This window comes from Pseudopipra pipra, chromosome 6 (genome assembly GCF_036250125.1).
Source record: "Pseudopipra pipra isolate bDixPip1 chromosome 6, bDixPip1.hap1, whole genome shotgun sequence".
Classification (NCBI taxonomy): domain Eukaryota; kingdom Metazoa; phylum Chordata; class Aves; order Passeriformes; family Pipridae; genus Pseudopipra; species Pseudopipra pipra.
The window spans coordinates 12964478-12978601 of record NC_087554.1 but is presented as its reverse complement, the minus strand read 5'-3'; positions in this window follow the sequence as shown (position 1 = coordinate 12978601).

The following is a 14124-nucleotide window of genomic DNA, read 5'->3' as shown; positions in this document are numbered from 1 at the left end:
GTGCTTGGGTTAAGGTAGTGTTATTCCACAGCTCTGATTTCAGAAACTTTGTTAAGAACGGGAATAAATTACCAGGAGGAGTAAACTGAGCAAGAAAGCTTGCTGGTTTTCCATTAAAAGTTTTATGAAGTCATTGTAGGATGCAGTGCTGGCATAGCAGGAGGCCAATTCTCTCCTATGCCCCTCCTCCTGATGTCCCTGCTGCTGTGAGTCAGGGCCAGGTTTCTTTACTCAGGGCCTCATGAGAATTTATATTTGTCTTATTTAGTGATAACATGAAAAGCAGGAATGTCCATCTGGCAACAGGTGTGATATAGGCAACTCTCAATTATCTGGAAGAGGAAGAACTCTTCCTAAGGAAGCATGACTAGGAAGACTGGATTCATAGAAATTTTATAGGTAATGTAAAAAAAAAAAGGCCACAGAGAAACTTAATTTGTACACTGATGTTCAGAAAAATTTGTCAGTGGTTCTGTAGAGGCAGCTTTATGCACCTCTGAGAAATGTGAAGCCTTGTGTGAGGAGTGTTTGCTCTGTATCGTGCACTTTTCAGCACAGAACTGCAGCTGGAGTGTCGAGGAAAGACCCAGTCAGTTAATCCTACTAGTTAGCTGCACTCCATCACAAAGTTAAGGTGTTTTACAAATTCATTCAGGTTTTCACGTGTTGCTACACCAGGGGGTGCTATCTCGCAACGGATAAATTTTGGTAGGGTGTTTTTTCGGTTTGGATTTTTTTAACTTAATGAAGAAAGTGAAGGATCTGCTACAGGGATCTGCTGCAATTTTCATCATATAAGCAATACAGAGTAATTTTGGCCCGCTCTTGGGGTCACTTTCAGTTGTTTTTTGTGTATTTTTAGGTTGCCTAGCTAAGTGTAAGCAGTGCACAGCGATTCACAGCTCAAATTACTAATACAGTACATCTGTTCGAACGCTGCCTTCTCTCTGGAGATTTTGCTGTTCTGAAGCACAGTGAGAGAGATTTGGCTGTAAACAGCTGGCCTAGGGAGGGTCTCCTGCTTGAAAGACGTGATAACAAGTTCATTAAGAAAGGGATATAGGTGTAATATAAGAAATTCTAGCTGTAACTTTGCCTGTACATTTGTAATACTAATCTAGGCCATTTTCTGTTTGAGCAAAAGCCGTAAATATCCCTTGTATTTCACTAGATATTTCTCCTGGATTTTTTTTTGTGTGTATTCTATGGCTTGTGATTTTTAACCTTTTCTACACTCTAGCATTTTTTGTTTCATCAGTGCAGTATATTTCATCAGAGGAATCCACAATTGTCAAGAATAGAATGGAGTTTCTGCCAAAATGTGACTTTTTTGTTTTGAAAGGTTGACATAATTCTTATAGCTATAGATTGCATACATTTCATAATTTGGTTATAAAATATAAATATTTTATATATATATAAAAAATGTAGACATTTTATAATTGAGTTATTGGGGGCAGTAAAAACCAGTTACTTTGGATAGGTGTAAAATCTGCAGTTTCTGTAGCTTGCAAATGCCTATTTTGCTCTCTCTTTCACTGGAATTTCATTTAGGGGAAGCAGAATATACTAAGCCTATTGTTATCCTGGCCCCAACACAAAAGTAGTATTAGTGGGTCTCACTGTTCCTACATCTTATTCACAGTGTCTTTCAGGTTTGATGTTTCATGTTTTTTCTCTAATACCTGATCAAAGGTCTAGTCTTCTACGAGAGGTGTTCACACGAGCATCTTTTCACTTAAAATGTGGTCTCTTCTTTTTCTAAGGTTTTACTGTACCAGAAAGAGTTGTAAGAATTTTATCATGCTTCTAATTTCAGTTACTTTCAAAGTTTGGAGATGACAACTAACATACGTATTTGAAAAGGTTAGAAAACCATTTTCTTTTACAGAAATGACCATTTTGAATTTCAAAATGCAGTAACGAGTTTTTAACCTGATCTTTCTGAATAATTTCTGTCACTCATATTCAGATACAAGAATAAAGAATTACTTCCACTGGGTCATTCTTAAGCTATATGTAAATGTTTTACTACTTTGTAGAAATTTCACTTAGATGTGATTTCCCATGTACTTTCATTTTTTCCTTCCTTGATTTTAAATACTTGTCACTGACAATGGTAGATCTCTACATGACCTGTCCAGAACTACCATGATGTGTTGCATAGGTGTCCCTGCTTTTAATTGTTTTTCAAATGAAATTCTGTGTTTTTTCCAATCTCCACTGAATTCATTGGTGCAAATGGGCCAGTTTCCTCTTTGAGCTATGACTGAAACACATGAGAGGGTCGTTTATGTGCAGAAGCATACACCACTTAGCAGAAATTCTTTTTTGGGGCAAGAAATGGTGGATGAATGGTATAAGACTGCATAAGCCTCTTCAAACTCTGGAGAGTAGCATTGTCACTTCAGAGGTGTCCCAGCTTGTTGCAGGGTTCTCCCTTTTTTACCTGTAAAACTAAAGGATGTGGGACCTGTGGGCACTGTGAAAACCCCTGAGTTCATTTGTTTTAGTGCGTGGGTTTAGGTGTGAATCTAATTTGTACCTATAATAGTCTTGTGGTATGCACTTGACCTTAATGCAGTTTTCTCCCGGTGGGACTGGGCTGAAATTGTGAACCAGGGCACTGTCTTGGTGCCTCACTTGCAACGTGGCTGCCAGGACCTCCAGCAGTTAGGTCTGTATGTGTGATGTGCACGTGGGACCAGGACCTGGTGACAGCTTCATTCCTAGGTAAGACTGAGCCTGGACAAATGGTACCAGAAAGGCAACAGGTCAGACCCAATCAAAGCTATCTCCAAGTTGGTGTCTTCTTGAGCTTCACTTCAAGCATTAACTAGTCTCTGTCTTTCCTACCTCATTCAGTGGCTGCTGGTGGAGAAGTAGCTGGAATTATCCCATGCATGGACATCACTCAGGCTGTTCCTGTCCCTGTCAGTAAGGTGCTACTCAGTGTCATGAGGCATCTTGTCAAGAGACCAAAGGTACAGTTCCTTGTACCAGATGGGAGTTATGCTCTGGGCTTCGGTCTGTTAGGGCTCTAAGCAACATCTCTGCTTGTTTACAATATTATAATATCTGAAAACTGCAGCTTGAAATGGCCCACTTAATTATGGGATCTGATACCACAGATCTGATACCAACGTGTAAGGCAAGTGTCCCAGTTTATTTGGTTGGTACAGCTGAGGTTGTCATCATGTAGAAAGTGATGGTGTTCACTGGCTCCTTACAATTAGATCCATATGTATTATTTTCCTGAGGAGAAAGAGTGAATTCTTATTCTGCGATAGCTATGGTTCTTTGAAATGTTGTCATCCTAAAGGATCCTGTACCCCTTCATCCATGACTGAGCTTGAGGGAGAAGAAGAGAAGGTAGCTTGAATCTATAACTTGTGGCACATGCAGCAAAGCAGATATTACTGTCTGCAGGGTCCTACACCTGTGCCCAGGGAGAGTCCTGCTGACTGCACCCACTCCTAAACCCCCTATTTCTATAAATCCAGTCTTCCCCAGTTTACTAGGCTTCATTCAGGCAAGTGTTGACCTGCTCAGATAGCACCTACCTGCCAGTAAAAACCCCACTGCAGGAGCATTCTGCTTTTCTGGTTCATCCAGCATGGACTCGGTAGAGGTTGTCTCAGAAGAGCAATTTCATCCTAAACATGGTAGCTGGCTCCCTGTGCCATCCTGTACTGCCCAATGAAACAAATGTCTGTCTCTTGCCTAAATTTCTGGCATGTAGAAACCAACAAGGTGATTGACAAAGGTGACGTTTTCTTTCTTGTGGTTTACTTACATGATGTAAATGTTTCCATCATGAAAAAGGGATTCCTCTTTCGCTCAGATTATGAGGAATTGCCTTGGATTCCTATATGAGATTTTTTTTTTTTTAATGCCATAAAAAACTTTCTTTTACAAAGGTGCAAGAAAATAACCTATTAAGACCTTAAGGTATTTGACCTGTCCATACTCTAGTGCTTGTATTTTAAAGCAGGTAAGACTATGTTAGTGCATCCTTAACATGAGATACAATTATTCCAGGGTTTGTGTGCCTACTCCATAAGTAAGAACAGGTGTTTTTTCCTACGCCTGTTCTCACTTACACTTTCAGACAGGCAAGTTCAGCAGTGCTACTGTGTGCAGCCTTAATAAATGCGAACGTTGCCGTAGAAACAGTGTCACTTCGGGAGAGGTATGGAACGCCAGAGAAACCTGTTCTTGCAGCATGCAGATGCTAAAAGCAGATGAAGACATTTATCAGTTAATCAGTCAAGCTTAATATTTGTGGAAAATACGGATCATGTGAGGCTATGGAATGCATTTGTTAATTAAGTGAAAAACCAGGAATTGTGTCCGTTCCAACCAATTCCTCATGTGTTACTGTACAGCATGAAGATACAAGCCCTAACAAATACATACTTTCATTTCTGGAAGCAAAGTAGCCCCTAACTTCCCAAGTTATATATATTAAAGCACATAAATAACAAAGATGCAAATCTTGTTCAACCTTTGCTCTTTTTTTTACCAACATATTTTTGCATTACCAGTTTTCTTGGAAATTAGTGGAGTTTGTAATTGAGGCAACAATGTTTTCTAAACCTTGTAACTAATTTTTGTAGCAGTATTTAATGGAAGCTATATGGGAGTAGGTCTTGAATGAAACAGAGTTCTGCAATTTTTTTTTTAATATAGCCAGGAAATCACCTTAGGGCCTCAATTTCACAGCTGAGGAGATATGTTGCCTCTGTTGTGATGAGTTCTGAGATCTGTTGGTGAAAAGTTCTGTATGAAACCTCAGTTGCTGTTGTGCTTCTGCAACAGTATCCACTTTCTTCCTCATCAATAAATGGGAAGTGGGTGAGCGTAAGCAGGTTTCAGAGAAAGCTCTGGGTGGGTGCAAAAAGACAGAACTGGGAACTGGATGGCTGGGAACACATCTTGCAGTGATGTTCTGGTAAGCAGCTGGCTGTCAGAAGAACAGAGACTCTGCCAGCTCTGTGCTGTGATTACATTTTGCTGTAGTTTAATATGAAGTCAGTAAGCTCTCAGCACAGCAAGACTAGTTTTTGACACATGAAAAAGCTACTAGACAGTTGGGTGTGTGAAGGTGTTGTTTAGCAGTTGCAGGACCAATTTGCAAGAGTGTCAGCCTAGTGTGTTTCTGGTGACCTTTCCCACGAGGTAAGGAAAGGAAATGGATAGATAATTGAAAGCTGGGCTTGACAAGTTTGTCCTGCTGCTCTCATGCCGCCTGAAGCGAAAAGACTTGTGCAACACCTTGTTTGTTACAGTGAAAGTGTATTTTCTAGCTCTGTTTTCCAATTCCTGTCTTGAACAGAAACAGGCACAACCACTTTTGGAGGGCAGATGCAATAGTCCTGTTGACATCTGTAGGCAGTAGTTTGGAAGGTCCTTCTCTTTTAATACTTATCATGTTAAATTATGTTCACATCCCTGGATGCAGAGGGCCAAATGCACTTTTAAAGGGCTGTACCAAGTCTCTATTTCAATGCCTTTGAGGGGATCCCTGACCCTCCTGCAACACCCTTGCCATCATCTTGTCCAGGGGAACACAGGCACAGGATGAGGAAGGGGCTGGAGCCCAGGCACAAGAAGGGGCAGCGGAAGGGCACAGGAGAGCAATCTTCAGGAATGGAGCCCTCACCTCCCTAACTCTTCCCCTTCTTTCAGGCCACAGTCCCCAAACAGCCATATTTCATGACATACATCCCCATAACAGTGGTCTCCTGATGTCACAAGCCATCTTGCTGCCATTTGTTCTGGGCCTTAAAAGTACAGGGAGCGAGGCAGTTGGCTGAGTTTAGGCCCGCAGGTTCCAAGGATGCCTGAAACCAAGAGGTCCAAGACCAAAACATGTGGCTGCCCATCTTTGTGTGGCTGCAGGAACCGCAGAGGAAGAGGGGGAGGTTTCAGATGGGGTGCAATCAGCCCCATGTACCGTTTGGCTCATAGTGCAGAGCCCACAGAGGTGGGTCCATCCACACATGGATCAAGAACAGATGGAAGTGGGTCCACCTCCAACACAGCTCTCCTGACACTACTGACCATGGATTCCCTTCCATATCACCATGGCACTAACATCACAGGAGCACCAGTCCCAGCCTCTGCACCTGCCATCAGCTGGGAGTCCCATGCTCCCCTCCTGGCTGTCCTGCCAGCTCACCCATTCCATCTCCCGGCAGCAGCAATCGTTTGTGTTCACTGCCAGGGGTACTGTGAGCCATGCATTGGACTCGATGACTTTTAAAGGTTCCTTCCAACCTCAACAGTTCCATGATTCTATGCTTCAGTTTACTGCATCAGTCTTTGGTTCCTTCAGGTTGCAAAAAACCAAGCTGATCAAGGGAAGCCTCGAGGACCAGATCTTGCTGTTGTAAGGAGAGTCTGCAAATTGACGTATACTTCACCCAGGGAAAGGCAGAAGGGCTCTATTCATTGAAAAAGGGAAGAGCAGTGGAGTGGATCTTCCTCCAAAGAACACTTAAATGCCCCTTGAAAGGTTTAACTGACCCTTCTTGATTAGGCTTTTGGGAGGAGTTAATTTCTTCAGCTTTCTGTGATACTATCCAATAGTTACCTTTGTGAAAAAGGTTAGTGTCCCTGAGCTGTTCAGTTTTGAACTTTACAATATATTTTTAAAGTAAGCTAAAATTGCATTTAATTAATTAGGAGCTTGGAAATGCAATGACATCTAAAGAAATGATGCTGTCTGTTAAGCTTCTGGCAATGCTCGTTCACAAAGGTTTCTGCCCTAAAGCATTACTACATGGAAAGTGTGAATGACAGTGGGAACAGAGTTATGTTGTGGTGCGGGTCTGCATCATGTGATCAGAGTTTTCCTGGGTGATGTAAGTGATGCAGGTATTACAATCACTTGTCTCTTCATGTTTTTTGATGGCAGCCTTAGTTGTGATATAGCTCTAACATTATAGGTTATCACATAAAATCCTTTCATCTGAGAAGTATGTTGAATTGGTGCCAGTCACATAGAGGGCTTTCATGTAACCATTTCAAAATCCATCTGAATGGTGTAGATTTCCCAATGGCAATCCAATGCATTTTTGTTTGACTGCTTGTATATATGTTATGTCCCTGTGTCTGAAATTAATTCTTGTGCTTATGACTGAGCAAAAGATACCCGTCTCTCTGAAGCTCCACTAGGTCTCAACTTTCATAACTTAAGCAGCTACTTGGAGAAATGGGTCTTGTCTTAGTCCTTTCCATGCAGAATTTGAGTTATGTAATGAAAGCAGGATCTAAGCTTGAGGATAACCGATGATCATCTCTGTCCTGCAGTTTGGATCCAAGGAAATATCACTTCATGCACAGCTACACTGCAATGTCAGCAGTGCAGTAACTGAGTGTTAATTCAAGTTTCCTCGGTGCTAGGTTTGGGACTAGTACATCAGATCAGACAAGGAAGGTTGTCATTCCCTAGAGGGTGGTCCTGAACTGGTGAGGAAGCTTCCTGGTGTCCCAGTTGGAGCCAGAGTAGAGCTTCTTGGAAGGATAAGCAAGATGGAATCTTGAAACCTGGAGCACAAGAGGCTTGGAGCTGGCTGAGGCTGGACTGTTGCTCCCTGAGGGAAAAGGTCAAGGAGGAATGGACCCGAGGGCCTTGGGAGGGTTGTATTCATTACATTATCTGCAGACCAGGTGCTACCCATGGTTGGAGTAGCAGTTATTACTGGCTGTCTTGTTGTCAGGGCCCCAGCTGATATCCTTAGCATGTACCCCTTGTATCACTTGCAAATTTGCCGAGGGGGGCTAATGTGAGGTTGAATTTTAAAAAAATACATTTGATTTGTTTTAGTAGTGTGTTTCAGGAGGGTGTAGTGGTTACTTTGTTCTGGAAAGCCTGTTTCAACATAAAAGCTTTGCAGCTCTCATCTAAAAGGGATTAGGGGTCTCTGCCAAGGACTGTGTTGTATTTTGAAACCCAGGTACTGTATGTTTCCTTCCACAAATGTTTGCTACTGTATATAATGTAGCAGCATATAAGTGACAGAAGGGTGTTCTTTGGTTCTCCTACATCAGTAAAACCTACAGGGATGAGCACTTCCCCATCCACACACAGGCCCATGTACTCTCAGAGCATCTGAAGCTTTTTAAAAGGATCTATAAATCTAAATTTTTGAAAACTTCCTGAAAATTAAAAATCAATCAATTTTCTTGATCTCTGTCAAGCCACTAATCCTATGGAAGTACTTTCTGTGCCCAAAGAGAAGGACTCTGACAGGAGACAAATGCAGTCATTTACCCTGGCAGACTCATTCTCTGCCTGACCTCACCCCAATGGCATTTTGAAAGTGTGGGGACGTTATTTTGTTCAGGTGAATCATTCAAAATTACCGTTTGTCCAAAAGAGTTTATCAAAAACTAATGGGATTTTGCAGAATAAATGGCTTCACAATTCTTCATCTAGCAGATTGGTGCGAGATGAAATGAGTCTCTGAGATATTTATTAACTTCTGTTGTTAGCCCTGAGTATAAGAAAGGTATGGGCTGGAAACTTTTGTACGGGAAGTCTTACACTCTTTACTTATCAGTGAGGAGTTTTTAATGCACAATCAAAATGCCAATCATCTAGTTGTTTGCTGCCTATTATACTGTTTGTAATGCCAGAAAACTAAATGAAGAATTCAAATTTTCTAAGAATAATTTTCTAAAGATTATAATTTTTCGAAAATTCTTTAGAATATTACTTTCTGAACAATTCATCTTTTCTACCAGTTAAAAACACTAGTAGATGCCTAGTTCCTGAGGGGCAGGAGAAGTGTTTCTCACGGAAGAAAATGGCAGCTATGATGCTCACCCTTCTCTGAAATGTTATGAAGCAGTTCAAATACAGTGTCAGGTTTTGATACCAGTTGTAATTATACACTACAGGCAAGTGTATATTTAATCCTGTAAGGTAGGAGTGTTAAGTAGGCAGGATAGAGTTTGCATGTATGGACTATTGCGTTCTTTAATGATGCTGGAGCAGGCTAAAGCTTATTCTCTGCTTTCATATCTGCATGTCAAAGCATGAACACAAATCAAACTCCTTGTTGGTACAGTGCAAATGTGCAACCACAACTTAATTGGTGTGAACTACGTCAGCGAAGGGGAACTCGCCTTTCCCAAAAGGGACCCCTCACACTGGGCTTTAGCCAGAGCACTGTGTTAAGTAGACAAACTCTTCCCACTGTAAAACTGTGATTTGAACCCTATGTAGATTGTCAGATAAGCTTTATGGAGACAGGGACAGAGTGTTTGTAAACATGCTAGACATGTTTGGACCATGATGTGCATGGGTTAAGACTGTGTTATCTGAGCAAGACCTTAACACAGGCTTTGAAGGATTTTTGCCTTCTCTTTACCTACTGATATGTATATTCTCATTCTCCAAGGAGCAAAGAATTGGGAGAAAGAAACAAGGGAAGAGTGTGTGTAGCACAGGAAATTCCTTCTAACATTCTGTAATTTTCCATAATCACCTGTGTTAGTGGTTTGCTTATACTTTTTTTTTAAAAAAAGCGCTTAAGAGGCCCAGAATAATAACAGACAAAAAGTGGAGAACACAGTATCACTGAGAGATTGTTTTAATTTTGATGGTCAACAGAAAGACCGTTCAGTGGTGCAAGGGAAAACAGATGGAAGCAGTCACTCTAAAATCAGATGAGGCCAAGATTAGTATTTAGCAGAATGGTTCATTTTTAATAGACCCTTGCTGGAATACGACTGTTGACTCCTTCTGCCTGCAGCTTCTACATCAAAATCCTATATACATTCATTAAGTCTAGCTTCCTCCTTTCTTACTGGCCTTATTCATTAGTGAATGCTGTGGGTTCCTTTATTGCATCTTCTTCATCCTGGATCATTATAGGGTCACTAAATGTAATTTTTCCCTGTGGGTATATATTAGCTGTTCCTGCTCATTTCACAACACTGTAATTATGGAGAAACCAGAGGTTTCAAATTATGAGAACAATTTAGTTTAATTTAGATTCAGTGTCAGCTGTAGGGGAAAATCCTTTTATGCACCCACCTTGTTAGCTGTATTTTTTCTGCTTTGTTTTTAATAGAAAGGGACCTGGTTTTACTGATCCAGTGCCTCATACAAGGCAGGAATCTGTAACAGCATTCCTTTTTCATAGGCAGTTGGCTGTGAGATATTAGTACATTTTAAATTAAATTGTTCTCCTTTCACCAGGCAAATGCACCTGAGGTCCTGAGCAGCAACCAGTGAGCGTGGTGGTCGGTTCCCTGGAGGACAGTGCTGTGTGTGATGGTGCTGGCTGTGTGCATGAAAGAAGTGGGGAATGTGGCTGCTCGAGGCCTCTCACTCTGCTTGGGATTTTCCTTTCCTCCTTTGAGCAGAGCCGGGTCATGGCGTAGGGAGGGTGCTGCTAAAAGGACTTGTGTTTCTCTCTTGTGCTGTGTGTGCACTTGGTAGGAACAGCAGCTTCAGAAAGATGACAACTGACTCCTCTGTTTTTTTGGAACAACTACTTCTTTTTTGATGATGCTGGCGTAGAATCGATTTCCCATCAATGACAGCTGAGAGTGGACTGCCCATGTTTTGCTTTTCTAAGTTTTCAAGGTGAGAGGCACCACACCTTACTTTGCATACACACATTCCATCACAGCACATGTCCTCATGCTGCTTGTATTCCTCTGGATGTCCCAAGGAATATATAGTTGTGCCCTTGGTAGGGAGGGTTGCCAGCAGATGTTATCTGATTCTGAGAGAGATAAAAAGGGGAAATATGCATCTTTCACTGGTCAGCAGCAGAAATTACCCACTCCAGGTTTAGTGTTACTCTGATTGCACTCATGTGGTTGGTATTTAAACCCAAAGATGACAGGTACTTCATGGTACTTTTGACAACAAACAAAGCAGGTACTGAGTGTGATTTTCCACACAGTGCTGCTGTTGAACCTCAGTTGTTTCTGCCTACAGCACCTCCATTACTTCAGTCCTTAGACTCTTTTCATCAGGAAATGGCTACTTCGGGAGTGCTGCAGTTGGAACAAATCCCTGAAGTGTCTGAGGGCTGAAGCCCATTTCACCTCTACCCATGCATCAAATATGAACTCATGTCTCCAGCGACTTAACTTTCTGCACCACTGGTCTCCAGCCCTCTCTGTAATGCTCTTATTTCTGGATGGGTCACAGGGGATCCTCTCAGGCTTTTAATCTGGAGCTTATTGTTTAAAGATTTATTTGTTTTGCAAGACTACTGCCACTGCTGGTCACAAGCCAGCATCCATGGAAGGAAACTGGACAATTGGAACAATGTCTACTTTTTCTCCAAGAAAGAGCAGCCTTACCTGTGAAAAGACTGCTTTGAAGGATTCAAGTAATTTCCAAATGTCATCTTGAAACTGCAGATGCTTAATTGTTTACAGTGGAAATGTGTAAGAGAAAATGAGGTGTGACCAGCAAGTCCCTTAATGATGCAGAAAAGCCTTTTTTTTTTTTTCTTGGTAGGAGTGCCTTGTTTCCATGGCTACCCTTTGCTAAGATTCCTGCTGTTGGGATCAACTTTAATTCTGCAAGTACCAAAGGATGCCCAACAGTGGATGGTTTGGTCTCAGGCAGGGCGTGAGGGCCAGATTTTCCCCTGCACGTATTACCAGCACCTATATTTCTGGGCTCTGCTAATCCCTCGTCCTTCTCCCTCATTTTAAAGAAAGCAATATCACATTTCTTTCTGTGCCTTCTTCTCCCTCCAGCAGACTTCCCCACTTCAGGGACACACTGCCACAACAGGCAAATTAATGAAGCCTAGAAACCATAAAAAACCACCAGTCTTTTTCCCTGCTGCCAATTCAAGACAGTATAGCCAAGGGAACATTGGAATTCTTGCCCTCTGCTCACTCAGTGTTCAGCCTGTATCCTTCTAAAAAGCTCCAAACAGTCAGAAAACCCAAACCCCAACCAAAACAAAACAACCCCTGTCTCTTGGAACTGTGCCTAATTTCAAGTCAAGATATGAATGTTGATGTTTCTGTCTCGGATTTTTCCCATGATTTTTTTCCTTTTCCAGATTCTCCCTTCCCAATGCAGACAGCAACAAGTTGATGCAATGTACTGGTAAATTTTGGTTGTTAGTGTAGCTGTATCGAAATGCCATGATCTCAGGAGTGTTGGGTTGTAGATGAAGTAGTAGTTTTCTACTTATTCAGAGATACATCCGTAATAATAGGAAAAAGTTTCTGAAAGGCTAATGGTGGTTTGATAACATTAGTAACTTCTTAAAGTTTGCTTGGGTGTTTCCATGAGTTTTTAAGTGTGTCACACATTGATCATTTGATCCCCTTTCTCTCATCTGTATTGAAATTGCATGTTCTTGTCAATGATGTGTGTCCAGAAGCAGCAGACTTCAAACCTATTCATGGGTATTTCTAATTTCTCGTTATCTTTTTCCCTTTGGAACTGACTGAATATAGCTGGGGCTGGGGCTTTCTCTCTTGTCACAAAAAGGAGCAAAGCTGCTTGCAGCCTTTCCTCCTACTTATCTATTTCTGTAGCCATGAGGTACAAGAGAAATCGCAGCTTCTATTTTCTTCAATTTTCCGCTAAATTTCCTTTGAAGGTTATCTTCCCTGGAGGCTTCAACTGATCCATTTTCTTTTCATTTCCTTCTCTTTTTCTCTTTTCTTTTTTTTTTTTTTTTTGGCACTGCGTAATGTGTTCGTGTAAAGAAGAAAGGACAGGAAAAGAAAGTGTACCTTTTTTCTGTTGGCATAAAAAAACTCTTTGGTTTTTACTCTGCTTCTGGGCTTTCTGCTTATAGAACCATGCATCTCTTCTGTGCTATAAAAGGGAATGCAGCTGTGAAGGATGCTGTTTGAAGTAATTTTCCTTATGGACTTTGAAACAGGCCCTCTTGTAGCAGGCCTGTTGTCCATATAGGTTCATGTAATCATAGCTCTTTGCTTAATTGATTTAAAGTCATTTTTAATTAGCCCTTATTTTTCTAATTCATCTGGAGTTAATGCAGCTAAACCACATTTATCCCATTTTGTAGAAGGTATGAGGTTAGGAAGGTTGTTCCTGCTCCATAAAAGATGCCCCTGGCTGCTCCTTTGCTCGAGGATGGGAGATCCTGACACTCCTGCAAAAGGTCTCTGCCAGAACCAAGCAGCTGAGTGGAGAGCAGAGCTGCGCTGGTGGTGAGAGTCATGCACGTGTGTGTGTGTGTGTGTGTGTGGCTGCGTCGTGTGTGCCCTTACTGTGGCTGCCTGCTCCCGAAATGGGGTGTGCCTGTTTGTGGTGCTCCTGGCCTGAGATACCTTTCCCTATATCCCTGCAAGGCAGTAAAGATTGGTTGTATTTGCCCTGTTCTCTCTCCAGATGGGGCTCATCGAGAAAAGTTTAGAAGCCTTTGTGATTTACAGAATTAATTGATGGCGTCTTTTCCTGAGCACACTCTGCCCTCAGCTTTTACTTATGCCTTCAAGACTCAGTGAAGCATTTTCTTTTCAAGCAAATTCATCTTTTGATCCCACTTTTTCAGCAACCTTTCTGGACTTTTTAATATTTTCCTACTGTTTCTGAGTGTATCTGTGAGCTGTCTGAGAGTCTGATTAGTATTTAAAAAGCATTTATCTCCACATTTCATAGCATCAACATATAAATAACCAAACCGATGGGTAAGTCCCAGTCTGTACCTCAGACCTAATATGGAGAGATTATTGCATCTCTTCAATTCAGAACCTCTCTTATCCAAAAATCCACCTTAAGCATACTTAGAGTTGTTTGTGTTAAAGGAAGAGTGGATGCAATGCATTTCAGATCAGCCTTGCTCCTGTCACATTCTATTTGAGGGGGGCTGTAGGATGACTGGCACCACACAAAGTCTCCTCAGATGCAGGCACTCTATGCTAGAACCTCTGTCTCATTTAAAACTGCACTTTATATTGCCACCAAATTTCCTTAGCAGGACAAAGGATTTGGCCTGTTTGTTTCTCAGTTGAAAAGCACAACCATAAAATCCTTGAGAAAAGCAAGTCTTCTTTCACAGCAGAGCTAATGTAGCTTTCCTACATGTTTGTGTTCTATATCTCCATCACATGCTCATATCCACACTGCTTTTCCTTCTGCTTTTGTAA